This window comes from Dasypus novemcinctus, chromosome 7, assembly GCF_030445035.2.
Source record: "Dasypus novemcinctus isolate mDasNov1 chromosome 7, mDasNov1.1.hap2, whole genome shotgun sequence".
In the NCBI taxonomy this organism is placed as follows: domain Eukaryota; kingdom Metazoa; phylum Chordata; class Mammalia; order Cingulata; family Dasypodidae; genus Dasypus; species Dasypus novemcinctus.
Window position 1 is genome coordinate 9874296 of NC_080679.1, and position 27129 is coordinate 9901424.

The 27129-nt window shown below is 42.7% G+C and overlaps 1 protein-coding gene across 1 annotated transcript in view; it reads right to left on the reverse strand.

Annotated features, from left to right (window-relative positions):
- TRPM8 (transient receptor potential cation channel subfamily M member 8) overlaps positions 1-10863 on the reverse strand; it is a 101561-nt gene extending 90698 nt beyond the window's left edge. Inside the window, exon 1 of the mRNA XM_058299859.2 lies at positions 10678-10863. The gene's annotated coding sequence lies outside the window, so the exon portion shown is untranslated. The remainder of the gene's footprint in view (positions 1-10677) is intronic.
- Positions 10864-27129: the final 16266 nt, after the last annotated feature.

Here is a 27129-nt window from a genome sequence, read left to right on the forward strand (position 1 = left end):
CTTCTTTTACTTCTCTCCCCAGGCATTTTAAAGAGAGGCTAAGTGTGTTAATTGGTCCTTACATACATTATTGCTAGACCACAAATCAATCCTGCAGGGTATTTATTATGATTCACATACAGCAAATTACTTCTAAGTGGCGCATATATAGTTAGGAAATTATTCCATTTGCCTCACAATGAGAAATGGCTTATTTTGCCGCAAAGGAAAAAGTGTGTTTTTGCTTTTTAATCATATTTCAGTCAAACAAGAAGTACGATTCTCAGCCAGCAGCCCTGTTCCTACATTTCAAATGCCTTGGTTACCTACTAGTTTCTAATTGCTTCTCTGGGGCCAGTTGACCGTCAAGTTGGTTGGTTATCAGTCTGGACATTCTTTACAATATCTTGCATAACAGTTCTCCCAGGTTTAGTTTTATGGATCATCTAACACATATTCTTTCAGGATTTCAGACTCTAATATGAAAGAAACCATGCATTGTAAGAAGGGAAATAAAGACCAAGGCCAGACAAAAAAGTCAGAAGACAGCCTCAGGAGGGCCTGGAGAGCAGAGAAGAAGGCCAAGACAGGAAAGGGAAAGTAGATGAAGACTCACCCCTGAGGGGGCAAGAGCTGGAAAAGCAGGAGAAAACCAGGAGGGCGAGAGCATGTCAGCTCAGGCACCAGGGCAGAGTCATACCTGGGAGAAACCAGCCATCATCTCACATACTGAAGAGAAGTAACAAAATCCTACCATTACATAAAGGAATTTTTTTAAAACCCTAGAAAAAAAATGGGCAAAGGGCTAGAATCCAAATCCACCAAATGAGGGCAAACAAGTAGCTAATAAACACAAAAACCTACTGAACTTCCCTTGTAATAAGCACAATAAACACTCAACAGCAATAAAATGCAAATGGGAGACATTTGATAGTATTGATGATAGCATCTGATGCTGGAAGGAGGGTGTTGGGACAGACACTCTCATATGTTTGAGTAGGAGTGAAAGTGGTTTTATTTCCTGCAAAGCAATTTGACAAGAATGTAGTAAGACATTTAAAAATGATTATTGGGGGAGGGATGAATAGGTGGAACACAGGGCATTTTTAGGACATTGGAATTGTTCTGTATGTTACTGCGACAACTATACATTTGTCAAAGCCTATAAAACTGTACAGTGCAAAGTGCAAACCATAAACTATAGGCCTTGGTTAGTAGCAGTGCTTGTTTGGTTCATCAATTGTAAAACATGTACCTCACTAATGTAAGCTGTGAATAATAGGGGAAAATGTGTATGTGGGTGGATGGGCTTGCATGGGAATCCCTTATACATTTGATGTAACTTTTCTATAATCTAAAACTTCTCTAAAAATAAAGTTTACAGTGATTTTTTAAAAAAGAGTCCTAACATCAAAAATTAATGAGTTGGGAAGTGGACATGGCTCAACTGATAGAGTATCTATCTACCATATAGGAGGTCCAGGGTTCAAACCCAGGGCCTCTTCGCCCATGTGATAAGATGGCCCTGTGCAGTGCTGCTGCACACAAGGAGTGCCATGCCATGTAGGGGTGTCCCCCATGTAGGGGAGTCCCCCACACAAGGAGAGCCACCCCGCGCAATAAAAAGCACAGCCCACTCAAGAATGGCACCGCACACAAGGACAGCTGATGCAGCAAGATGACGCAAAAAAAAAAAAGAGACACAGATTCCCGGAACCACCAAGAATGCAAGTAGACACAGAAGAACACACAGCAAATCGACACAAGAGAGCAGACAACAGGGGAGATGGAGGGGAGAGAAATAAATCTTAAAAAAAAAATAAATGAGTGATCAGATGTAGCTCAAGTGGTTGAGCACCTGCTTCCCATGTAGGAGGTCCTGGGTTCAATCCCAGTACCTCCTAAATGCAAAACAAACAAAAACATTAACTTGGGGCAGCCAGTGTAACTCAGTGGTTGAATGCCATTTTCCCACATACAAGATCCCAGGTTCAATTCCCAGTCCCAGTACCACCAAAAAATAATAAAAATAATAATTAATTATAAAAATTGAAAAGAGAAAAAATAGAATATCTTAGAAGAACTATAATAAGTAAAGAGTTTAAATCAAATCGAAGACCTCCCAATCAAGAAAAAGTCAAGACAAGATGGTTTCACTGTTGGAACATATAATACATTTAAAGAAGAATTACCACCAATACTTCTCAAGCTCTTTCAAACAACAGAAGAGGAAGGAAAACTAAAATGTGTTATAGCCATACAATGGAATATTATTCAGTAAAATAAGCCACACACAAAAGTTCAGGTTTTTAATGTTTCCATGTATAGGCAATATCCAGAACAAGTAAATCCACAGAAATAGAAGATTAATGTTGACAGGATTTAGAAGAAGTGGGGAATGGGGAGTGGCTATGTGGATATGGGGTTTCCTTTAAGGATGACAAAAATGTTCTGGCATTAGGTAAAGCTGATGCACAACATTGTGAATATACTAAATGCCACTAATGGTACCCTTTAAAATGCTTAATTTTATGTTATGTGAATTCACCTCAATAAAGAAAAATGTGCAGATAATCACAAGCAAAAAGAAATTATTATCTTCCTTGACTCAATGGATTGAGGTTGGGGAATCTAGATAAAAGAAATAATCAGAAGCACATTAAAAGGTATGCCCAAAAGATGCTCATCACTGAATTATTTATAATGGGGGAAAATTGGTAACAACCTACATTTTCATCAAAAAGAGAACTTTATACCCAGAAGAAGTATTAGGATGGCACCATAATGGCATGGGAAATACTATGATTTACCATGAATTAAAAAGTCAGGAGGCAAGAAATTTCTCATAGTGGTTAAGAGCTCTGACTTTAGAGACCATCAACTTGGACTCAACCTAATTGTATGACCTTGAGTGAGCCTCTAGCCCTCTCAGCTTTCTCACAAATGTAGCTGATATGTGACACACCATCAGTAAAGGTAGCCATTGCTATAGGCAATATAAAGTCATTATACATAGTATATGTGAGCTATCGGGAAGTAAGTATAGCACCATGTTAGCCATTGCTGTATATGGATAGGGGGACAGCAAGTGACTTTAATTTTATCCTTTTACTTTCATTTAGTTCCCAAAATTAACAATATTGCTTGTATAATCTGGAAAAATGTATTTTATAAAAAGGAAAGCTATTCAGAGGCTGGGCAATGAGAAGATAATCAGCAACCTTGACAAAGTCAATTTCAGTAAATGGGAGGTGAAAAGATGAAGAGAACCAATGCAGACTTCTCATTCCAAAAATGAAATAGAAAGAGGGTAGCTAGAGGGGAGGAGGGGGCCAAGGGCTGATTTGTTTACTATAGAGAGAAGGGACTATACTTAAATTTGGGGAAAAGAAAACGAGTAGAAAGAGAAAGATAAAAGTAAAGTGAAAAATAATAATAATATAGTAATTAGAATAACTCCAGAGCAAGTAGTAGAAGGAATTGTGGGGTAGGTAGGTGAAGCAAAACAACCAGCACTAAAGTGATAAATTGCAGAGAATGGGAAAAGATAGCCAATAATAACAACAAGGTGCTGATAATGCTTTAGGATTTTCCCCCATCACAGTCTTTGAAATCTTTCCTGAATATGAAATTGATTTTCCAAACCTACCACAACACCTCAGTCTTATCTGGACTGTCTCATTCTCTTCCAGAAAAGAAGCACGAATCTGTCTGTGGCTGGCAGAAAGATGTCCTCGTCCAAATCCCTGGGACCTGGCACTACCTCAGGTGACATGGCAGAAGGAAGCGAGGTTGCAGATGGAACTAAGGTTGCTCATTGGCTGACTTTAAAACTTGGGATCATCCTGGATTATCTGGGTAGGCCCAAGGGAACCACAGGGCCCTTAAAATGGAAGCAGGAAGCAGAGGAAGAGTCAATGTCAGGCTCATTTTCAGGATGGAGGAAGAGGCCATGAGCCAAGGAATGCAGGTGGTCTCTAGAAGCTGGAAAAGCCAAGGGACACATTGAAAGGAATGCTGCCCTGCCAACACCTTGATTTTAGCTCAGTGAGACCTGTCAGGCTTCCTCCAGAATGGTAGCATAATAAATGTGGGTCTCTTTAATCCATTAAATGTTGGTAATTTGGTATGGTATCATAAGAAAACTAACACACTACCCAAGAGCAGACACTTATTGGCAATATTATGGATGTCCTCAAGCATCACCCACTGCTTCAACCTCAACAGGAGCAGTGCAGCCTTCATCAGATTTGTATAGCCATGGTCTAGAAGGTGCCGTCTGAAGAAAGAGTTCTACCACCAAAAAGCAGCTGGAAACACCTGCCCTGGAGCCCTGCTTCCTTCTGCCCATTTTCTCCCAGTTACCTAACTGCACACAGTGAGGGAGACTTCGGCAGCTTTCACCCTCTTGGAATGGATAAGAATCCATTACTCAACTTGAGGAAAAATAAGTTTATAAATGACTGACCAAGCCCAGAACTCCAGAACTTAAAATTAGTGGTCTTATTCATCTATGAATGGCAGTTTCATGACAACCTCAACAACTAGGAATGACTGTTTCACATAAAACACTTCATAACCCCAAAACTATAAAACAATATAATAGAACCTTGAACTATAATTCTTATGGTCTTGAAACCCCATCAAAATCACGTCTCCAAGGTCATATCTTTCCATGGATCAGATTTGCCTATTTAGTGTTCATACAAAAGAGGCACTGAGATTCCACCTAGCTAGAAAGCAGCCTAATGCTAAGAGTATGGATTTTAAGTCTAGGCTCATCGCCTTACTTTTTCTTTCATCAGTTTGAGTGTATTTCTCTAAATTAATGCAACTCTCAATAAGAAGTAGGAAAATGAAGTCAAGAAAGTGATACCACTTGAAATGCTTGCCCAGAACAGATGTGGACTAACCTTTCCAAGATGACCTCCCTAATAAGAATCCACCAGGAAAACGACATTGAGGGGGCACCATAATGTTTAATAATGATTTTGATGAGAATGATTTCATAAGCTCAATTAATTACATCATCCTTCTTCTAAAAAATCATGGGGCCCAGGGAATGCATCAGGAACATTCTAGTGTCATAGCCCAGGCCAGAGGGTAAAAGTTCAGGCATAAGTGAAAAAAATGAAAATAGACATTGTCCAGTGCCATTTAAATAAACATACCAAGAAACATCTATTAGTATAATAAAACCTGGGGAAACCTAAAGAACATAGTGTAGTGATACAGGAAATAAGACAAAACAAAAGCATGGGATTTGGAGTCAGGAAAAAACAAGGTTGAAGCTGGGTTCCACCATGATTTAGCCATTGACTTAACCTTGCTGAGTCTCAATTCCTGATTTCTAAAAGAGTAATAGTTCCTCATTCTTTTACTGTGAAGATTAAATAGGATGAGCCTGCATCAGGCTTAGCATGATGCTCAAATAATAACTCACCAAATGTTAGTGTATTCATCGTTACTCTTATTAGCAGTATTAGGACTTCTTAAGAAGAGCAAATAAGGTACAAGAAGAAAAGTAATGTGGCAGGAAAAATTACTAACACACAAGTATCATGACCTTTTTCCTCCCTCAAGCATAAGGAAACTTTTGTGTTTAACCAGCTCACCTCATCCTGTGTAGAATGAAAGAGTGGAAGTAGTCTAGAGAGCCTAATAGAGCTACATGTACAACAGCCCAGAGACAGCCACAGCAGAACAAATTTGGAAGACAGCAAGAGGTAATGAGTGAGAAGGGAGGTGGCGAGCAAAAGCAGTCAGTAGTGAGTGGAGAGCGAGAGAAGGGGGATGCAGGTTTCATGGGGAAAGTAGCTCCTGTGATGAGTGAGGCTTTAGGCAGATGGGTGGAGAGCATCTTTCAGATGTTTTTCTGATTGTCATCCCATTTGTATTAGTTAGCAAATTGCTGCATAACAAATTACCCCCAAATCTAGCAGCGTAACACCTTTATTATCTCACAGATTCTGTGGGTCAGGAATCCAGGCACAACTGAGCTGGGGTCTCTGCTCAGGGCCTCTCACAGGCTGCAGCCAAAGGGTCACTCAGCTGTAGCCACCCAAAGGTTCACCTGGGGAAGAATCTGCTTCTGAGCTCACATGGTTGTTGGACTGAGGCTCCAGTTCCTTGCTAGCTTTTTGCTGGAGGCCAAATCAAGGATGTGCTCCCACGTGCAATGGATGTCGGTCCACTGTGCAGTGGCACCCAGAGCAGTGACCCCAACACAAGCAACAGGCTGAGCCAGCAGAGCACAGGCAGAGTTAACCAGAAGGCTTAGCACCAACCTTGACCTGCCACAACTGAGAATGGCACTGCTTGGGAGAGCCATGCCCCACCATTTGGTATTAACCTCCAGCCATGCCCTCCAATCCAGAACTCATTAACTCAATCAATTACATTATTCTACTTCTAAAAAACCACGGGGTCAGGGGGTGCATCAGAAACACTCTAGTGCCATAGCCCAGACCATGACTGAACATGTTTAGACAATTGATCTTGTAAGCAGCAAGCTTTTCAGAAGAAGAAAATATTCTATATACAGAGACATCATCATCATCATCATCATCATCATCAATCACCAGGATAACTCTTCCCTGGACTAAGCAAAGATGTGAGTCTTCAAAATGAAGACTGCACTGCGTCTGATCCGGTTGAGTTAATGGGCCCAGAGGTACCCTGGTGAAAGTATTAAAGTACAAAATAAGCATAAAGCCATCTTAGCAGAAAAATATAAATACTAAGGGGGAAAATCAGGCTGGCATAAAACATCTCTTGGCCAACACTATAAGCTAGAAGAAGATGGAGCAATAGTCGCACTTCTTAGAGGGGAAAGATTATATCTGGGAATTGTGTCATCAGTCAACCCAAAAGCAGCAGAAAAACAAGCTCGGGGATGCCAAGAGTCAGGAAGGAAACCACCCAGGCTGGCTGTGGACAGTTCTGGAAAAGGGGACAGGGAGGCAGGGGAGTGATGCAACTAAATAATAAATGGACAAGACATGGCTCAACACTTTTTCTGTATGTTAGATTTTTATATTTCATCTCAGATCCAAGGATTTGAAGGGGCTTGATAAAATGTTACATAATGCAAAGAAATCAAAGAGGAGTGAGTTGAGGGTGAAAGGAGAGAAGGATACCCGCAAAATGAGGGGCTCATCAGATGCCGGGAAAGCCTACAAGATGGTCCTGGGTGCTTGCTAGAAATTGTACCTCATCTTCCTAGTGGTCAAAGGAAAGGGGTGAACATGGTCAGCTGCACGTTTCATGGAGTCCTCAAAGTAAGTTCAACACCCCATTTCCTGGTACAGAGACCCTTGGAAAGAGAAGCCCTGAAGTTAGGGACGAGCGAGGAGAATGCGTGTGATGCTCAAGGGGTAGCACTCTACAGGGAGATCTTGGGGGTGACGGGACACTCCTGTATCTTGATGGTGGTATGATCAAATATTTTGATCTCTTCATGAGATCAAATGGCATAGAATAAGACACATACAGAGGAGTGCATGGAAAACAGGTGAAATCTGACTGAAGTCTGCGGACAGAACTGACATCCATTTCCTGGTTTTGATACTGTCCTGTCGTTATGGGAGAAGTTACCTTTGGCAGAAACTGAGTGAAGTCTACATGGGAACTCTCTGTGCTACTTGTTCAACTTGAAGTGAATCTACTATTTTTTTTCAAAATAAAAGTTGAAGAAAAAACAAAACAACCTCCTGTATGAAAAGGAACACTGGGCAGCGCAGCGTGGTGGGAACCATGCTTGACACGACCCTTCAATTCCGGCTGCACCAAGCTGTCTGCACAGCTTCTTATCCGCGTCCCGGAAGGTGCGCTGGGGGGAGAACGCTGAAGCCAGCTCCCATGGCAGCAACGGCCCCAACACTGAGATAGCTGAGGGTCTGGCCAGCTCGAGGACTGATCTGTTTATCTATTCAAACCTTTGCTTTCATATCGTCATGACTATCGCAAGTATTTTTATTTCTGGCTCATACTCTCAAAGATTGCAGATGGTTCTAAAGAATCCAGTAGTGTCCTCATAGCCACCACAGACGTTACCTCAGTAAAAAGTAAAAACAAAATGGACTTTGAAAGCTGCTATTCACTTTTTTCCCAAAAAACCTTACACTAGATGGTAAAGGCATTAGCTACAAGACACTCCCAGGAGGGGTGGCAGCCCCGAGCTAAAGACCACCAGCTCTTCCAGTTTCCCACGCGGGAAACACTTCGGCTCTGTATGCTGAGCTTGAGTCTGATCCCCAAAGGGCTCATCAGCATTAGTTTGCGGGGCCCCGACTCAGGCACTCCTCGGGTTCTAGGGTAGAACCCCAGATTCTGGGTTTCTAACAAGTTCCTGGAGCCGCACACGCGGAGAACCACGGGGCTAAGCCAGGTGCTTCCAATCCCACCAATGACCCTTCATTCTCAGAGTACAGTAAAATCTTCTCAGAACTTGTCATCAACAAACCTTCTTAAAACACAAATATGTATTTGAGGCTTAAGAGGTGACCTCAAATATATTTGACTCAGCGTTCTTCTGTGGTCCCAATTGGAATATAAACAATACAATTTGTCCTGCTTCTATATGAAATGCATGCACATGAGTTGCATGAACTTTAATTCCCCTCTAGACTATGATAAAACCAAAGCACCGAGACATTAAGTAACCTTCCCAAAGCCACACAGCTAATAAAAGAGGAGCCAGGACTCAAACCAGGAGGGCTGCCCTATGAGTCCAAGCCTTAAACTTTCAGCTACACCGCCTCTTTGAAAAGGGATGGATTGTCATTTTTGCTATATTAAAACACTATAAAAGCTTAAATAAGAGGGAGAGGATGTGGCTCAAGCAGTTGAGCACCACCTCCCACATGGGAGGTCCTGGGTTTGGTTCCCAGCGCCTCCTAAAGAAAAAAAAATCTTGAAATAAAATGTAAATGAAAGGATTAGAAACCTGGTTTTGCTTATTGGGGTTGAAGTTGGCCATCATGTTATATTTTTTATTGGATGCTCATGAATAATTTTGAATTATCTCACAGTCGCCCACTAACAAAAGAACACTCGCGCAAGCTGCAAGTCTAGAGCCAAATAACCAGTCTGCTGTGTGAACGTCCTCACATTAGAAAGACACTGGGCATGTTTTTAAAATTGCTTTTCAGCCTGCATTTTGTTGCAGTGTGTCCAGTCCTAAGAAGTGATTTTCTGCAGTTTGTGTGGATCTGTGTCTCTTTATGGTAAAACTGAATAAATAAGTATCTCTCTTTATGTAACACTGAGTGAGTGAGGCCCTAAATTGTTCAGCCTGTGATGAAGCATTCCAAAGGGCCCCAAACAAAACCCTGCCATCTCCTCTCTTTGCTCCCATCAATTATTCATTTTAATGGCAAGTGTGACACTTTCAGAAGCTTCAAATACAAATGACATTATCTGGAGAAGTCTTTCCAATTCTCATTTTGGCAAGAGCCCTACAGTGGTACATGCAAGAGTTACAAAGACCTGCCAGAGTTCAAGTGCTCCTTTGCATTCACACCTAATTCACCACCAGAGAAGTGAGATTTGCTCAGTTCTAGGAATTAAACTGATTTCTAACTGCCTCTGTCACCCAACTTTTAAAAGTTTGGATATGTTGGTTAATAACTGAAAAAATGACTAAAGTCAATGGAGGCACCTGTGGTCACTAACCCCAATGTATCCTGCCCCAAAGACTAGAGGTGAGAGGAAGCACGTTAGGCCATGCTCGAACGTGCTACTTGCTGAGAGCCCCCAGAATAAGAGAAAAGGAAAAGAGTCCCCAGGAGCTGGCACCTCCCCGTCCTTGCAGATGCCAAAAATAATGTCATACCTTTGGCAAGACCAAAAAATTTAATTTTAATTGGATAGCAATAACTTTCTTCTAAAATGTTAAGAATTATATATCAAAAGCCACAACCTTAAAAGAAAGTTCTTTATCACAATACATACCAAGATACTGATGAGTTAAAACCCCTACCGTGTGGCAAGTATATGTTTACTAGCACACTTAAGAAATAACCATTTCCTTACTTTCAGCTTAAGAATCTTAATAATGAAAAAGTCAGCAATGGCAATAATGGATTCAAAATTAAATAGAAATAAAACCTTTAATTATTCATCCAAATCCTTAGTGTTTCTCTCTTGCTTCTAAACAATACAAGTATCAAGCCTGTTTCAGCAAATGGAAAGAAGTGAAGGAACCACACCATGTAAAATAAGTTAAATTTGCTTTTCCTCTTTTATTGTCAAAGAATATTTACTATTTCAATGCATTCTTTCTTTTTTTAAGAAAATCTTGTTTTACTCTGTTCCCACTCGTGGGTTTAGGATTAGGTTGGTTGCAGAGCTAAGATGCTGTGAATTTTTAGTAAAGCTCACTTGGGGAAATTTTTTACTTGTCAGTTGGGAAAAAACATCCTGAAATGTATTTCAAACACTCAAATATCTAGCAAAGATTTCTACCTTTCTAAATAAATTCAAAAGAATACTAGATAACATCTGCTATCAAAACTATCATTTTGCTTATATCCAAATCTCTTTAGGAAATTTAAAATTTTGTCTTCCTTTAGTTTCAAAGTTTTGTAGAAAAACTAAACAATATCCATCTCAAAGGCACTAAATTCATACCCGTTTTATAAGTTACAACAATTGCAAAATTTATGGAGAGAAGAAAAGCAAAAGTTGATAACATACCAGTGGATCTTTATCAGGCAGGATTTTCTTTCACCCCAAAGATGCTGCTAGCCTTTTCTACTTGCAGGAGGAAGAAGGTTTTTATAACTTGAGCTCTGTAAGCTCCACCTTCTCCTCTGAGATTCTTTTAAGAGACAGAACAAAACCCTTAAAGACTCTTAAAGCTATGGCTCATAGTAGCAATCTAGCAATTGACTATTGGTGAGCAGTGTGTAATTTAGAACACAGAGTTTTAAATGCTAATAAAGTAATACAACAAAATTCCCACTCTTGGGTTGCCAATAGTATCACAGCATTAAATCATACTAAAATTTATTTTCTACAATTAGTAGCACATTTCAAAAACCACACATGAAAATAGGAAATGCTTTTTGTGGAAAGTAATGACAAGATTAATGAATACGTTAAAAGCTTTTAATTAGGATTAGGGGGGAAAAGAAGAAAATTTACAAACCTTACTTTTTTTGCAGATTTTGTTAACTCTTCCCATACCAACACATGTATATTCAGTACCTAGGCTGGGGGTATGGGGTGGCATGGAAACTGAGCAAAGCTAGCTTGACTGATTTATAGTTACCTCCATTCCCCTTTAAACTAAGCTTTGTATTTATAAAAACTCTACTAGGAGAGAAAAAGAAATAATTTTTTACTTAAACAATGTACCCTAAGTGTAATCGTTGTGTTAGATATATTGCTCATTGAGTGTAGGCTATTATTTCTATTTTATACTCACAAATGAAGCATATGCTACAGACAAGTAGAAAAAGAATAGCATATTTTAGAAGTTGTTTATACAGTATATACAAATGGAAAGCTACTAGAAATTAAGCATATGATGTATGTCAAGGACATTTTTGCAAAGGCAGTGGTATTTGAGCAAGTCTGAAATGAGAGCATACAATTCAGGGAATATGTTCAGTTCAAGGAAGAAATCCCCTTGACAAAGAGAAACAAGAGTTGATTTTTTCGTTGTAACTCTTGCATGTACCAGTGGTCAGATAGATCATGAAAATGAATGGAGTGGGCAAATATAAGGCAATAAGGATGGGTGGGAGCTGTGGAAAACTGAACATGACACATCTGAATGAAGACCCATATGAAAATAGATCAGGAAACAGAGAATCAGAGAATCTCAAAATCACCTTCAATATGGATCCTAACACTGAAAACTACCCTACCCCTGTGATTTCCTTTCTGATTCCTGCACACATGCATGAAGGAGCTGGCAAATCTAGTCGTCTCCTTCCTTAGCCTGCAGTGTATATAGCATTCTACCAGGTATGTTCAGAGTTCTAGAAGAAGGGAAAGCAGAACCTAAAATCATGTTTGAAAACCAAATAAATGAACTGGTAAAGAACTAGAGATTAAGAAAAGTATAGGCATGGATGTATAAACTGCATACTTACATGGCGGGGGAGGCAGGAACAGGTTAAAATGATCATGGTACCTGAAATTGGTCAAGGCACTTTCCTGTGGAAAGTGGAGAAGAAAAGTCCCAGATAGCAGAAAGAAGGCTGACAGCAGATGCCAAGCAGGAAGTGGGGGTGAGCAAAACTGGGCAAAGAATGATACTTGCATTGGGTGGAATATTATACAGCCATTCAATGTCAGGATTTGGAGCTGTATTTGCAGGGAAGGATTGCCAAGTGATTGGTATGGGTTAGAAAGCAGGGTGGACAATTTCATTGGCGTTTAAATACACCTAAAGAGAGAAGCACTACAGGATATGAAGATGGCAGGGGATGACATAGAGCACTGTCTTGGGAGAAATCCAGGGCAGAGAGTATCATGGCACTGATGAACAGAAGCCTGGTACAGACTTTCAGTGCAAAGCTGGGGGTTTAGATTGCTATGATGGACAATCCCCTGTAGGTGTTTGATGAAGAGCAAGAGGAGTCTACACTGACAGTCACAGCAGAAGGAGCTGGAGCGGCCAGTACTGCAGGAAAAAAGAAAAGCCACAGGGAGGGTACAGTCCAGGGGAAGCCTCCCGTGGGAAAGCCAGTGTTTGCTGAGCCCAAGACGGAGGGTCCAGACTCCAGGCCTGGAAGTAGCACCTGCTACATGCTTCCTGCAGAGCCAGCTCGGCCTTGCTGTTTTCCCCAGTAGAGCGGACCCTCAAAGTCATGTGTTCCCTCCCACGGGACAGCTGGGACCACCATGGATACCAGGAAGGGCAAAGAATTCCAATGGAAGCCTTATCCTCCACCTCCCACCCACCCTTCTGTGCTGCTCAGTGGAGCAGCTCCACCTGCAACCCAGTGAAATCGGCTTTAACTGGACTCTTTAGAAATATCGGGTGCCAAGTTACTGTCTTACTCTCAAAGTGAGATGAGTAAAGCCAGTGTAGACTTTCCTCATTGCTGTTTTGGTACCTAATTTCCCATCTGATTCCACACTTGTTTTATCCACAACAGAAAAAGTACCATGTGGCCTGAAAAAGTTCTTTTCAAACAATGCCTCTAGCAAGATCTGGAAGGTCTCAGTGAAGAGACCTTTGCTGGAAGTTAACATCCTCAGGCAAAGAGATATGTGCATAAATGTGTATAACACACAGACAGGAATTTGCATGTACATGTATGTAACCCACAGCTTTGCCATTTTAGCCAAGACCGAACAAAATGTCCAAATTCACATAACGAGACAGACATGGAGTTTGTCCAAACTTGCAGTGCTACGTTGTTGCACTATCTTTTGGTGCCGGGAGGTGGCATACCTGAACAAACTCTGGAGCTGAGGTGGCGGCTTCCCACGCACCTAGATCCTCAAAACAGGTTTCCTAGCAGAGCAATGGTATTTTAAACACTCACCTTCCTACAGACCCTTCCTTCCCACCCCTCCACCCCAAAACAAGTAGCGCCTAGAAGCATGCACCCCTGCTGAATTTGTGGTCTGAGACTCTCAGCTTCACTTCCGTATCCTTTGTCCTAACGAAACGCGTCCACATGGAATGAAGCGGTCTCTGGGTCTGCACGGGAGCTCTGACGCTGTGCCAACTGTGTGACCTCGGAGAAAAATGGGATCCTATCACCTGCACCCCAGGTGGCTCAGGGATTGGTGGGGGCGGTCTGAGAAGGGCCTGCACACAGTCGATGTATCAACCCATCTTAGGATTCTTCTGCCCTCAAATCCCTTTTGTCCAACCCAGTTCAGGTCCATGTGTTTGGGCTTTAACTTTGCAGAGGAAGGCAGGGAAAAGCAGCCTTTCCTCTAGTTGCCTAGCTCCTCTGCAGAGCCAAGCCCACCTCCCCTTTTCTTGGGGATTGAATCATGGCCCCACAAAAGATATGCCCAAGTCCTAAACCCTGGAACTGTGGGGATGAGTCATTTATGAAAAGGACTTGGAGAGTGTCAAGGTGAGGCAGGCTATAGAGGTGGAGCCATTTGTGAATAGGCACTTTGAAGATCCTATTTGATTGGGGCCACATGGACTCAGGGTGGGCCTTGATCCAGTGACAAGGAGTCCTTATAAGGAGAGGCAATCTAGCAGAGACACGACCAGGCAGGAGAAGGGGTCAGAGAAGGAGGTAGATGTGGCCCTGTGTCAGAGGCAGAGAGAAGTCAAGGAACACAAGGTTGGCCAAAAACCTACCATCAGAATGCTACAGACTCTGGGAGACAGCAAGGCCCAGTAATACCTCAATTTTGAAGTTCTAATCTCCAAAACCACACATTTCTGTTGTTTAAGCCACCCATCAAGTTGTATTTGTGATAGCAGCACTGGCAAACTAAGTTACCAAAAAGGTAGTAGATCGCACATTCTTCTCAGTGTGTGGTCCACAACTCCCAGCATCAGCACTGCAGGGGCACGGGTTGAAAATGAATAGGGAAGTGAAGCTGAAAATCTGAGTCTACAAGTTCAGCAGGAGAGCATACTTCTGGGCTCTACTTAGCTCACTGGGGCAAGTAGGGCCTATAGGAATAAGCAAGCATTTAAAATACCATTATTCTCCTGTGAAACCTACTTTGATGATCTAGGTGGGTAGAAGCCTCTACCTTGGCACTGATTTTGCTCAGGTAAGTCACCTTCTGACACTGAAATTTAGCTCTGACCACCCCCAGATCTGTTGAACCAGCACCTCTGGGTGGAGCCTGGGGATCTGATGATTACCAACTTCAGCAGAGTTCAAGAATTGCAGTGCTAAAGAAACAAGTGCCATCAGAAGAAATGCTATCTCTCCAACAGGAAAGAGGCAAATATATCGCCTGCTGGGTGGTGGCAAATGCAGGGCCTGGCAAGAAAGGACAGCAGGCAGGAATTCAGCAACACTCAGGGAAGTGCCCACACTCACAGGGAAGACTCTCTGATCTCACCCCCAAGGCTCACCGTCTGGTATGGCCAAGCCAAAGAGGGTGGAGGGAAATAAAGAGCAATGCAAACAACAAAAATAAATAATAATAATAAAAGATCAAGACAAACAACAAAAATAAACAGATAATAATATTAATAAATCAATACAAACATTCACCCCAGTTCGGGCTCCTTCTGCATTGTCCTGGCCCTGGGTTACCATGGCACCCCTTGGAATTTAGGAACGATTTCTTGGTCTGGGTTCCAGAAAGAACACCGTCCTTTTACCACCCATGATCCATACATTGAGAGTCAAACAGAAGCCAAACCCTTAGCTACAGTCCCTACATCAACATGACTGATCCACTAGGTCACCAGCTCAAAATTATTATGACTTTGGCAAGAATACCTCAACTCTCCTCTGGGCTTCAACCCCAATTCCTCCTCTGAGGACAACAATTTTGTACCCAGAGGAATTTGAATCCTACATAGAGAGTAGTAGGCTCTAGAATACCAATGAACTGTATAGAGATGCGTTTACAGGCCCCAGAAGAATAATGTGATGGGAAAATCTTAGTTTGGAGCATCTTCCAACATGCATTACCCATCCTTACAAAAAGCCAAGGAATATTTTTTTAGGCTGCTCAACTGATTAATCCTAATATAATCCACATCCATGCTCTACACCCATCTTCCAAAGCTCCCTCCTGCCTTCAGCTCTCCATTCCACATCCCCACTGGTTCTGCAAGAGGGTAATAAAAGTAGTGCTTCCCAAGCTTCCATGTACAAGCAACTCACCTGCGGATCTTGTTAAACGCAGGTTCTGGTTAACCAGATAAGGCTGGGACCTAAGAGTCTATGTTTCTAACCAGCTCCCAAGGGAGTCCCTGCTCCTGGCCCACAGATCCCATTTTGTATGCGAGGGTCTGGGAAGCTCCAAGTTCTTGCCAGCACCACAGTCAGCTCCAAGGCCTACAGCAATGAGAAAGGTGGGGGAGAAAGCCTGGTCAGGAGAAAGTGCCATCCACCTGAGAACTGTCTGCAGGTGATCAAAGAGACATCTCTGCCAGGGCAATAGGGCCCCCTCTGAATGGTTCTCTCCAGAAGCCTCCCCAGCCCTTAGTTCTGCTCTCCTGCTGGAATCAGGAGTGGCCTGTTCCTTCTGACACTGGGTTCTCCTCTGGTCTCCTGTGAGGTACTCCTGCTCATTCCTGAGTTCAAGGCATTTGACCACTAGCCAGCCTTGGCCAGTCTCACCCTGGGCCTCTCATTAAAATTCATACCTCCATAAGTCATCAGTTTCTTCATCATCGTTGTCCTTTCATTTTTTTAAATATATTTTTTGTTCATTTTTAAAAGATACTTAGATTACATAAAATGTTACATAAAAAAAATAAGGGGGAAGCAGACTTGGCCCAGTGGTTAGGCCGTCCATCTACGACATGGGAGGTCCGTGGTTCAAACCCGGGGCCTCCTTGACCCGTGTGCACCTGGCACATGCGCAGTGCTGATGCACACAAGGAGTGCCGTGCCACGCAGGGGTGTCCCCGCATAGGGGAGCCCCATGCGCAAGGAGTGCACCCCATAAGGAGAGCCACCCAGCGTGAAAGGAAGTGCAGCCTGCCCAAGAATGGTGCCACACCCACAGAGAACTGACACAACAAGATGACGCAACAAAAAGAAACACAGATTCCCATGCCACTGACAACAACAGAAGTGAACAAAGAAGAAGACGCAGCAAATAGACACAGAGAACAGACAATGGGGGGAGGCGGAGGGGAGAGAAATAAATAAATAAATCTTTAAAAAAATAAGGGACTCCCATATGCCCCAATCCCACACCTCCCAATTTTCCGACATTAACAACTTCATTGATTAGTGTGGTACATTCATTGCAATTGATAAACACATTTTGGAGCATTGCCACTAAGCATGGATTATAGTTTACATTGTCATTTACACTCTGCCCAGTCCACTCTGTAGGTTATGGCAGGATATTCAATGTCCTGTATCTGTCTTTGCAAGGTAATTCAGGACAATTCCAAGTCCCAAAAATGTCCCCATATTACACTTCTTTTTCTCTCTCCCTGCCTTCAGCCACTCCTGTGGCCACTGCCTTCACATCAATGATAAAAGTTCTTCCATTGCTAGAAGCACAATAAGTCTATAGTAGAATACCAGTAAGTCCACTCTAGTCCATATTTTATTTCCCAATCCTAAGAATTCTGGGATGGTGATGCCCAATCCACCTCTAAATTGAGAGGGGGCTTCGAGCCTATGTGGTTGATGGATGAGACTCTCTTGCTTGCAGTCGTAGACTCTCTCAGTTCCTTGGTGTGTTGGTTGTCCATCCTCACCTCGTTAGTTGTCCTGGGTGAGTCCAATGAACTGGAGAGTAGGTGCTGCAACTCTACTGAGGCTCAGGGCCCAGCGGGCACATGGACAGACCAGAGATTCAAATCTCTTGGACATACAACAAATCAACTCTGAATATAGGTTCAATAAAAGGGACAGAAGAGACATGTGTAGAGAAGTCACATCTGAGTCCAACTCTGTCACACTCAGGAGCACAAAGTCCAAACTAGGGTCCACTGGCAAGGCAGCAACCTCCAGAACCATCTGCCATGACCATCAGAACTGGGTGTTTCTAGAGCCCTCAGGAACCCCACTATTTGGGGAAGTATGTACTTTGGCAGTCTATGAGATCCTGCTGAGACATGCGTAAGCATTACCTCTCTGATGATGTCCTCTCATTTTAACATGAGACAGCTCCCTTTCCCAACTCTGTCTTTAGGAAATTCTGGTAGTGTTCAAGTCATTCCTTCATTAAATGTAAAAGAAAGGAAACTGATTTTCTCCTACTCACTATCTACTTCTCTGAAGAAAACAAACACACAAATTAACATGATGGAATGAAGCTTTGAAATTATGAGTAAAAACACCATAGTTCTTTCCATTTGGATTTGTCTTTTTACTGTAGGAAAAACACCTTTCCTCAGTTATGCAGAAAACATTTTGGGAATTTTGTAATTTCCATTCTCTATAGTAGCCTAAGTGAACTGTACAGAATAGGTCCAACTGTGATGGATTTTAGGTTCTGTGTCCAAATGATTCCACTCCATTAGAATTAACAGATGGTTCAAAGAGGCTAAGCTAAGCTACTGGCATTGCAATGGGTCATGAATGGAACCAGAGCCGAGTTTTTTGCTCTGCTCCAATGTGTTATAAAAGTGACCAGGCCAAGTATGAATGAGTCATTCTAAAGCATTCTTGGCACTATCTTAGCCATGGAACTATGGTGATGAGCAAGACAGATTATCCCCAACCCTAATGGAGTCTGCATTCTAGTCAAGAGAGACAGATGATAAACATAATGTAAATGATAAATATAATGTCACTGGTGCTGAATGCTATAAAGAACTAAGGGTGGTCCGAGATTCAAGTCTCCTGAGCATACATCAACCGCAGCACCAACCACAGGTTCAATAAAAGTGAAGAAGAGGTATGCTTGAGAGGCCACATCTGAGTCCAACTCCATCACACTCAGGAGCACAAATTCCAAAGTATGGCCCACTGGCAAGGCCCTGAACTCCAGAACCATCTGTCATGACCATAGAACCTAGGTGTCTTTGTAGCCCTCAGGAGCATCACTACCTGGGGTTGTATCTACTTTGGCTGTCTCTGAATTCCTGCTGAGATACACATAAGCATGACTCCTCTGACGACCTCCCAACTCATTCTGAAGTCTCTTAGCCATATAAACTCATTTGTCTTTACCATTTCCCCTTTTTATTCAAGGTCTTTTTCTAATTGCATCACCAGCTGGTGCTTGGTAGTAATCCCTCAGCACCAGGGAGGCTCATCCTCGCAAGTCATGTCCCACACTGTGCCAGCTGGGCCCTGAACCTCAGCAGAATTGCAACACCTACTCTCCAGTTCATTGGACTTATCCAGGTCAGCTAACAGGGAGGAGAGGATGGTCAACCACCACACCAGGGAACCAAAAGAGTCTACAGTTGTAAGCAGGAGAATCCCACCCATGTGAGATCTAAGCCCCTTCTTGATTTAAAGGTAGAGTGGACATCGCCATCCCAGGGTCCTCAGGATAGAGGAATAAAATATGGATTAGAGCGGACTTACTGGTATTCTACTACAGAATTATTGTGACTCTAGTAACAGAAAAAGTTATATCATTGATGTGGAGACAGTGGCCACAGGAGTTGCTGAAGGAGAGAGAGGGAAAAAGTGGTGTGATATTGGGGCATTTTCAGGACTTAGAGTTGTCCTCAATGATATTGCAGGGACAGAGGCAGAACATTATATATCCTTCCATAACCCACTGAATGGACTGGGAGAGAGTGTAAACTACAACATAAACTATAATCCATGCTGTGCAACAGTGCTCCAAAATGTACTCATCAAATGCAATGAATGTACCACTCTAATGAAAGAAGTTGTCAATGTGTGAGGAGTGGAGGATGTGGAGTGTGGGGGTATATGGGAACCTCTTATATTTTTTAATGTAACATTTTGTGTGATTTATGTATCTTTAAAAAAAAATTTTTTTTTTAATTAAAAATAAAAAAACCTAGGGGTAAAGGACTGGAGTGTCAGGATAATGTTTCAGATCAGAGGCCAGGAAAAGTTTGTCTGCAGAGTTAATAACTATGCCAAAGAAGGAAAGACCAGAAAAAACAGTTAGGAATCTATTAGGCCCTCATAGAGATTTTTTTTTTAATATTTATTTTTTATTTATTTCTCTCCCCATCCCGCCCCCCAAGTTGTCTGCTCTCTGTGTCCATTCACTGTGTGTTCTTCTGTGACCACTTCTATCCTTATCAGCAGCACCAGGTAAATGTGTTTCTTTCTGTTGTGTTATCTTGTTGCATCAGCTCTCCGTGTGTGTGGCGCCATTCTTGGGCAGGCTGCACTTTCTTCTACGCTGGGTGGCTCTCCTTACAGGCACACTCCTTGCACATGGGGCTCACCTACGTGGGGGACACCCCTGCGTGGCACAGCACTCCTTGCCTTGCGCGTATCAGCACTGCACATGGGCCAGCTCCACATGGGTCAAGGCGGCCCGGGGTTTGAACCACGGACCTCCCATGTGGTAGGCAGACGCCCTATCCATTGGGCCAAGTCCATTTCACCCTCATAGAGATTTTGACTTCTTTTCTGAGTCTGATGGGTAGCCTCTGGGGAGTATGAGCAAGGCAAGGAGTGATTTGGTTAGTCTTTTAAAATATGCCTCTGATTGCAATATGAGTAGGTGAGTGGATGGGTGGGCAAGAGTGCCAGCAGGATACTGTGATACTGAAGTATTCCAAGTTCGAGATGAAAGTGGGCTTGGACCACCAGGGTAGGGTCATGAAGGTGTAGAGATGTCCTCAGATTCAGGAAATATTTCCAAGGTAGACCTGACAAAATTTGCCAACAGCTGGAGGCATGTGCTTGGGTAATATGTGGGTGGTGGTGCAGTCACCAAGGTGGGGACACCTGGAGAAGAGCAGTTTCAAGGAGAGAGCTAAGTCAAGAAGCCCAGGCAGAAAGCAGGAGCTTCACACTTTTCCATGTTCACAGGATGCCTTCCTCATTTGTGCCAGACAGAAGGAGCTAAAAATGATTGCTTCTGTTCAGCATTCAAGTTGCATGTGGGACTGGAAACAAGATTGAGCAATGGGTGATATAGACAGAAGCAGACATGGAGATAGAGGTGGAGAGGAGAAAGAGTTGATGGTAACAGGGAGGCAGAAAGATGATGACAACACCAAGGCAACAAGGACCAAGAATAACTCAGATTCAGAAGTCAAACGATTTGATGTTCACCCACATAAAAGGAAACAATGACAACTGGCCCTGTGCTCAGTTTGAATTGCTTGGAACATGGCAAAATATGGTTGTCATGAAGTGCTCCATCTCAGGGGGCAGGGAGCCCCGGTTAAAGTCCGTGTTCCACAGCAACCACGGGCAAAGTTCCCCATCTCTCCCAGCCTCGATTAATGCCTCCAGCGAAGCTCCTGGCACAAGGGAACATGCACAGTAAAGGGTCAGCAAATGTCAGCTGCCACTGAGGAAAGAGTTCAGCTCCTTCTACAAGAGCTTGTTCTCAGGAGCAGCAATACAGAAGCATCCCTTGATGATCAGACAAATTTGCTGATTCAAGCTTGTCAAGAGTGTTGAGGGAAAAAGATTTAGAAAGAAGATCGAGGACTTAAGTATATCATTTCAAAGAGCCTCAGAGAACAATGCATTTTAAAATCTGCACTCACTCAAATAGACAAAGGATAGTGATGAGGCTTTTGAGGAAATATTTCTCAATATTTCCTCAATTTGACTCAAGCCCAAGTGGCTCTAGCTCCTGTGTGTAAGAGAAAATGAAACTACTTTACGTATTAAAAATTCACGTCGTAGCCAATTTGGCCTATATGACCTTGGTCTATCCCATTTTAGAGCTCCAGACAATAAGAATCCATTTCTTCCCTTTTATCTAAATTACCGAAACTTTGCTTGAGAAGTCAAAACTGTTCTGAGTGACTTCTGACCACTTTCATGTGGTAACAGCATGGAGACAAAAACACATTCCAACCCCACACGGGTTAGGAGAACTGCTCCATCTTGCTTCGGATTCAGAGGTTAAGAAACCCACTCCAAGGTAGGAAGGTTGCATAAATGCAACTTAAAAGCATGGTGGCCATGGGTGATAAAGTGTAATGGAAAGGGGAACATGAAAAGTGATGGACAATTAGGATTAGCAGAAGTATTAGCATCCCACAGAGTGGTCCCTAAGTGGGAAAGGTTCAAATGTCACAGGCAAAAATAGCCACGTGACCCCAGATGATGACTGAATATTGTCCCAAAAGTAACCTGACAGGAAAGACATTTTCCAAGAGGAAAGTGGACACCACTGTTACCTGGGCCCTGAGAAGCTCTGTCCGCATTCATTAAATCAGTATTGACTGGCTGTCTGGCTCTGGGCTAGGGGCTGCAGATTCAAAAGCCCTGGAGGAAAAACCTCTGCACCCAAGGAATTCAGGGCAGTAAAAATCGTTTTAGGTAATAAAGAAACAGGCGCCTAATATGATGAGAGTCTGAACTGTTTGGGTGATGCATTCCATCCAAGGACAAAAGGTCAACTTTCTGTTAAGCTTTTTTCCTTATATTTCAAACAAGAAAGTATTAGATTATTCACCCAATAAAGAATCCCTCTTTTTAGCAATTACTACCTCTCTCCACCTTTATGTGCATGTGTATGCACTCATCCACAAAAATAGCTAACATTTATTGAGTAACTGTGATGTGGCAGGCACAGTTCTAAATGTTTTGTATGTACTGACGTATCAAATCTCCCAAATCTTTCAAGTAAATCCAGATATCATTATCCCCATTTTACAGGTAATAAAGTAATTTGCCCATGGTTACACAATGAGTAAGTGGTAGAACCAGGCATGAAATACAGGCTGTCTGGTGTCAGAGCTGTTTTGTTTAACCCTTTGCTAAACTACCACATGCACATGTACACACACACACACATACTCAAAGTTACTCAGAGAGGCACAGGGAGGCAAGCGAGCTCTAATGAAACTCAAAGAAAATCCATGCCACTTCCAGTGTCCTTCACAGATACATTTTTGTGGGAGAAGTTACCTTTGCATGAACTTCCAAGGATAGTCCTTGATGTCTCCATTTTTGTGCCTAATAAGCATCTCACACTTAATAGGTCTCAATCAGAGCTTTTGATTCCCAGCCACTTCCCAGCCCCTTAACCTGCCTCCCTCCCAGACACATCCTCCATAGCAGCTCATTGCTGAGCTGAGCCACCTAATTGCTCAGACCAACCTCTAGAGTCCTCCTTGATTCTCCTTTTCCCCCATGACCCAAGCCATCAGGAATTCCTGTTGCCCCAGCTTCCAAACCTTACTCAGCATGCTCCACATTTGACCATTTCTCCAACCACCACCGCAGCCTCCTTTGGCCAACACACCACCATGGAACATGGCTACAGTGCCCAAATGGCCCATTGGTTTCCATTCTTCTCCCCTCATCCAAAGTCATCTCTTCAAAGCACTTGTCTGATCATCTCATTCCCCTTCTTAGGAACTTCCCACTGGAGTCAACAAAATCCATGCCCATATGATGGCCTCCCAACACCCACAGATGGGTGACCTCATCTCTCCTTTGTTCCCACCTGAGCTTTTCACAATTTCCATTCTCTATGCCCAGAACCCTCTTTCCTGATCTTCAAATACTCCACTCAAGGTTGAGTTGAGTAGAGGTGAAGAGATCAGACCAACTGCCTGAGTTAAAATCCCAACCTCACCACTCACCTGTGTGATCTTTGGCAAATTTCTTAACCTTTCTGTGCCTGTTTCTTCATCCAGAAAATGGTGATGAGAAAAACAGTCTCTACTCACAGGGTTATTGTGAGGATTAAACTAGTTAACCCATGTAAAGCACTTAGAGCTATGTCTTACTCAAGAGATACTCACTACCATTGTTATTGTTATTGTTGTTGTTGTTGTTGTTGTTGTTGTAATTAACCCATATGACTGGACGCCTTACTAAGAGAGGAAGTTCAAACTCAGTCAGAGTGGCCAGAAGTCAGAAATCAGCAGAAACCAGAAGAGCAGACACAAGGAGAGAAAGATCACCATGTGGCGGATGCAGAGCTGCCCACCAAGGAACCCCAAGGACTGTGGCAAGCCAGCACCAGAGCGCTACAGACTGGGAAGAAGGCATGGCCTCACCAATACTTGATTCTGGACTTCTGGCCTCTAACACTGTGAGCCAATATATTCTTGTTGATTAAGCCAACCCACCAAGTGGCTACCTGTGCATCATGTGACATTCAACAAGCTAGTGTCCTCTCTCTGCCTAGTTTTCCCATTGTAAAATGAAGATAATAATTGCACCATCTTCAAAGGTATTTTGTAAAGATTCAATTGGTTAATGCATGTGAAGCATTCAGAACACAGGAAGTGTTCAGAAATCATCATCACTATCACCATCTCAACATTATTCTCATTTGGGTCTCTGTTCAACCATCCCCACACCCTAGGTGCCCTTCCTGATCCCTTATCCTGGCCATTCATTGTCATATCACCCCATCAGCTTTTCCATCATTGCACTGATCCCTCTTAGTTTCTTCACTGGGGTGTCACAAGTGTGTCGATTATCTCTTTCTCCCTCCAACCTGTAAGTCTCATGAGGACAACAGAATACCTCCAGTGTCTAGAGTGGTGGCCTGGCATTTGGTTGAACTCAATAAATATAAGTTGAAAGAATGAATGCCACAAAGTCAATTTTCCATGCACAGAAATGCTCCTTTTGCACCAGGTCTACCTTTGTTTCCAGGGGTGTTATTCTGCTGCCCAAGTTCATAGCGACTGTTCTAGCTATGTGCACCAATGTTGCAGAAGTCCTCAGAAGGAACAAGAGCACAAGCCCGGGAAGTCAGAACAAAACTGCCTTCCACCATCTTCCTGAGGGAGCATGAACCAAATCATAGGATGGAGAGCAGCAAGCAGATGGGTGCGGCTGGAGTTGAGGGTACAAGATAGGGAGGTAGAGGAGGAGCTGGAAGAGGTGGGCAAGGTCTTGGGAACCTGGCAGTGGAACTCTGGGTTCAGTGGAGTTTGGAATTTATCCTGGACCATGGAGTCTTGGAAGAGCTGGCCAGAACCTTGCCAGATTTGTGTTGTAGTAAGGTCATCCTGTGTCTCCCTGCTGGCCAGTTTAAGAGTAGAAATAAGGGAATAATTGGGTCTGAGAAGTGATGATGAGAATGAAAGAGATGAAAAAGAGAAGAGATGAATTTTTAAAACATTAGAAGAGCTGGGTAATTTATTGACATGAATAGGTGGAAAGAGGAAGAATCAACCAAGATGTCCAGCTTCTTACTTGGGTGATTACATGCAATTGTAATTTGCCATTACTATGCTCATTGCAACCGCAGTAAATACCCTCTTAGGAACACCATCAGAACTGGTTGTATGCTCATTTATTTAAAGAGCAGCAAAAATGTAAACACTCTAGAGATGCATTTAGTTTAGGTTTCTGTGGAGGCAGCATAATGACCCCACCCCAAAGATGTCCAGGCCCTAATCCCTGGAAACTGTGAGTATGTTAGGTTACACGGAGAGGAGAAAACAACAGCAACTGTTAATCTTCACATCCATTTCCATTTCTTTATGGAGTATTCCATTCATTTACATTGTTATAACAACACATACAACTGGTACCAACAGAATTTGGGAAGAAACACATCTGACTCTTGCTTGACAGACCCCTCTAAGTGGTAGAAGGAGAAATTCAAAAACTTTCTGGAGAGGAACTCACTAACAAGAAGGGTTCCATGTGTGAAGGGCCAAAGTCAGCAGATTTTACAGAGCAGATTAACAGTATTAGTTCACATCTGATAAGTCAGCTATGTGGAGACCAGTTAAGAAAACTTCTGTGGGGCAATTTATTTAAGTCTGCTATTCTCACCTTTGTCAGTAATTATGATCTTCATTCTGGAAGGCAGAGAATGTGATGCAACACCAAGCAGCATAGTTATAGTTTGTTGCCAATGGTATGGCTTTGTTGAAAAAAAATCCACGAACCAAAAGCCAGAAGACCTGAACTTGAGTGCCAACTGTGACACTTGCTGTGGAATTCCCTGCAAGTCAGTGCTCTCCACCCTAAATCAGAAGTGGTAACACCTTTCTTACCAGGGGGTGGCAGTCACCAAAGTCCATTTTCCAGGTATAGGAAGCCTCTGTTTGCACCCTGTCTCTCTTTGGTCCTTAGGGTTGTTATTCTACTGCCCAATTTCATGAGATAATGCACATGGAAAGACCCAACACAGCACGTGGCAGGTGGTGGATGCTCATCAAGCTTAGCTGAAGCCACAGCAGGCAGCTTTCAAGCATGCCAGGGGTGGACGCAAGGACACTGCCCAAACTGTGCAGAGGACTCCAAGGGTGGAGACAGCTAGAGCAATAAGACACTTCAGAAGAAATCCTTGAAAATATCTTTAGAAAATATTCATCTTTGACCAATTGCAGGCTGTGGATTAAGTATTAACTCAAATTTGTGCATCTTTAGACTTTACACAAAAAAAAGTTAGAGCTCTTACAACAATCAAAATAAAATTGGATACACATCAACATGGAATCCCAAAAGCAATTGCTGTATTCATGTGTTTTTGCTTTTTTTCCCCCCTGACTTTTTCCTAATCCTGGAAAGGGATACATAATCCAGCTCAAATATGTTCAGTGCCTCTCTCTCTCTCTCTCTCTCTGAATTTCACTCTGCTTATAAAGGACTTTAGTAATAGGATTAAGACACATCCTGGTTGGGCTGGATCACAATTTAACTGCAGTAGCCTCATCAAAAGGTTGTACTTACAATGGATTCACAGCCATTAAATTTAAGAACATGTTTTCCTGGAGTACATACAGCTTCAAACCACAGAAGCCTTCTTGTTCCTTTTCCCACAAATCACAATAAATAGAAAATTAGTTCCTGTTTAATGCTATATTTCAGGGGGACCCAACATCTACCACTGGAGCCACAAAGCCCTTAGAGATGGTTACAACAAGCACAATACCTGTACTTCTCAAGGTTCCTGGCCCAGTCAGTGGCCAAAAAAATATTTGTCAATTAGTTGGTTAGCTTATTGATTCTTTTGCCTGCCACCAGGCAAATGGTCACGCTGATTACTATGTTGTGAAACTAAGATCAAAACACAGGCTCTCTGCCTGTGCTCCTATCACCCAAGAACTTGAATCTCTTTCTTATACCTAAGAAAGTGCCTCTCTCCTTCTTGGCAGACTCTTGTACGTAAACAACTCTATTTCTAGGGTCAGGAAATAGAAAGTCATCAAACATTCACTAAACATCCTATTCATCCTATAGAGTGAGTGGAATGAAAATATATACGAGGACTCTTCATAACTTGATTCTTTTTCCTAACAGGTAATTTTTTCTTCTCTCTCTCTCTTTCAGACCATCCCTCCCTCTCTCTGTCTCCCTTTCACAATTGTATTAGGATTCTTAGTAATTCCAGTATAACCCCTAAGCCCTACCATTGGTACTCAGATTTGGAAGTTTCTAGATATTGCTCTACTCTCTCTGGCATATCTATTACACTGAAAGTGAAGCCAGGGAAGGGTCAGAT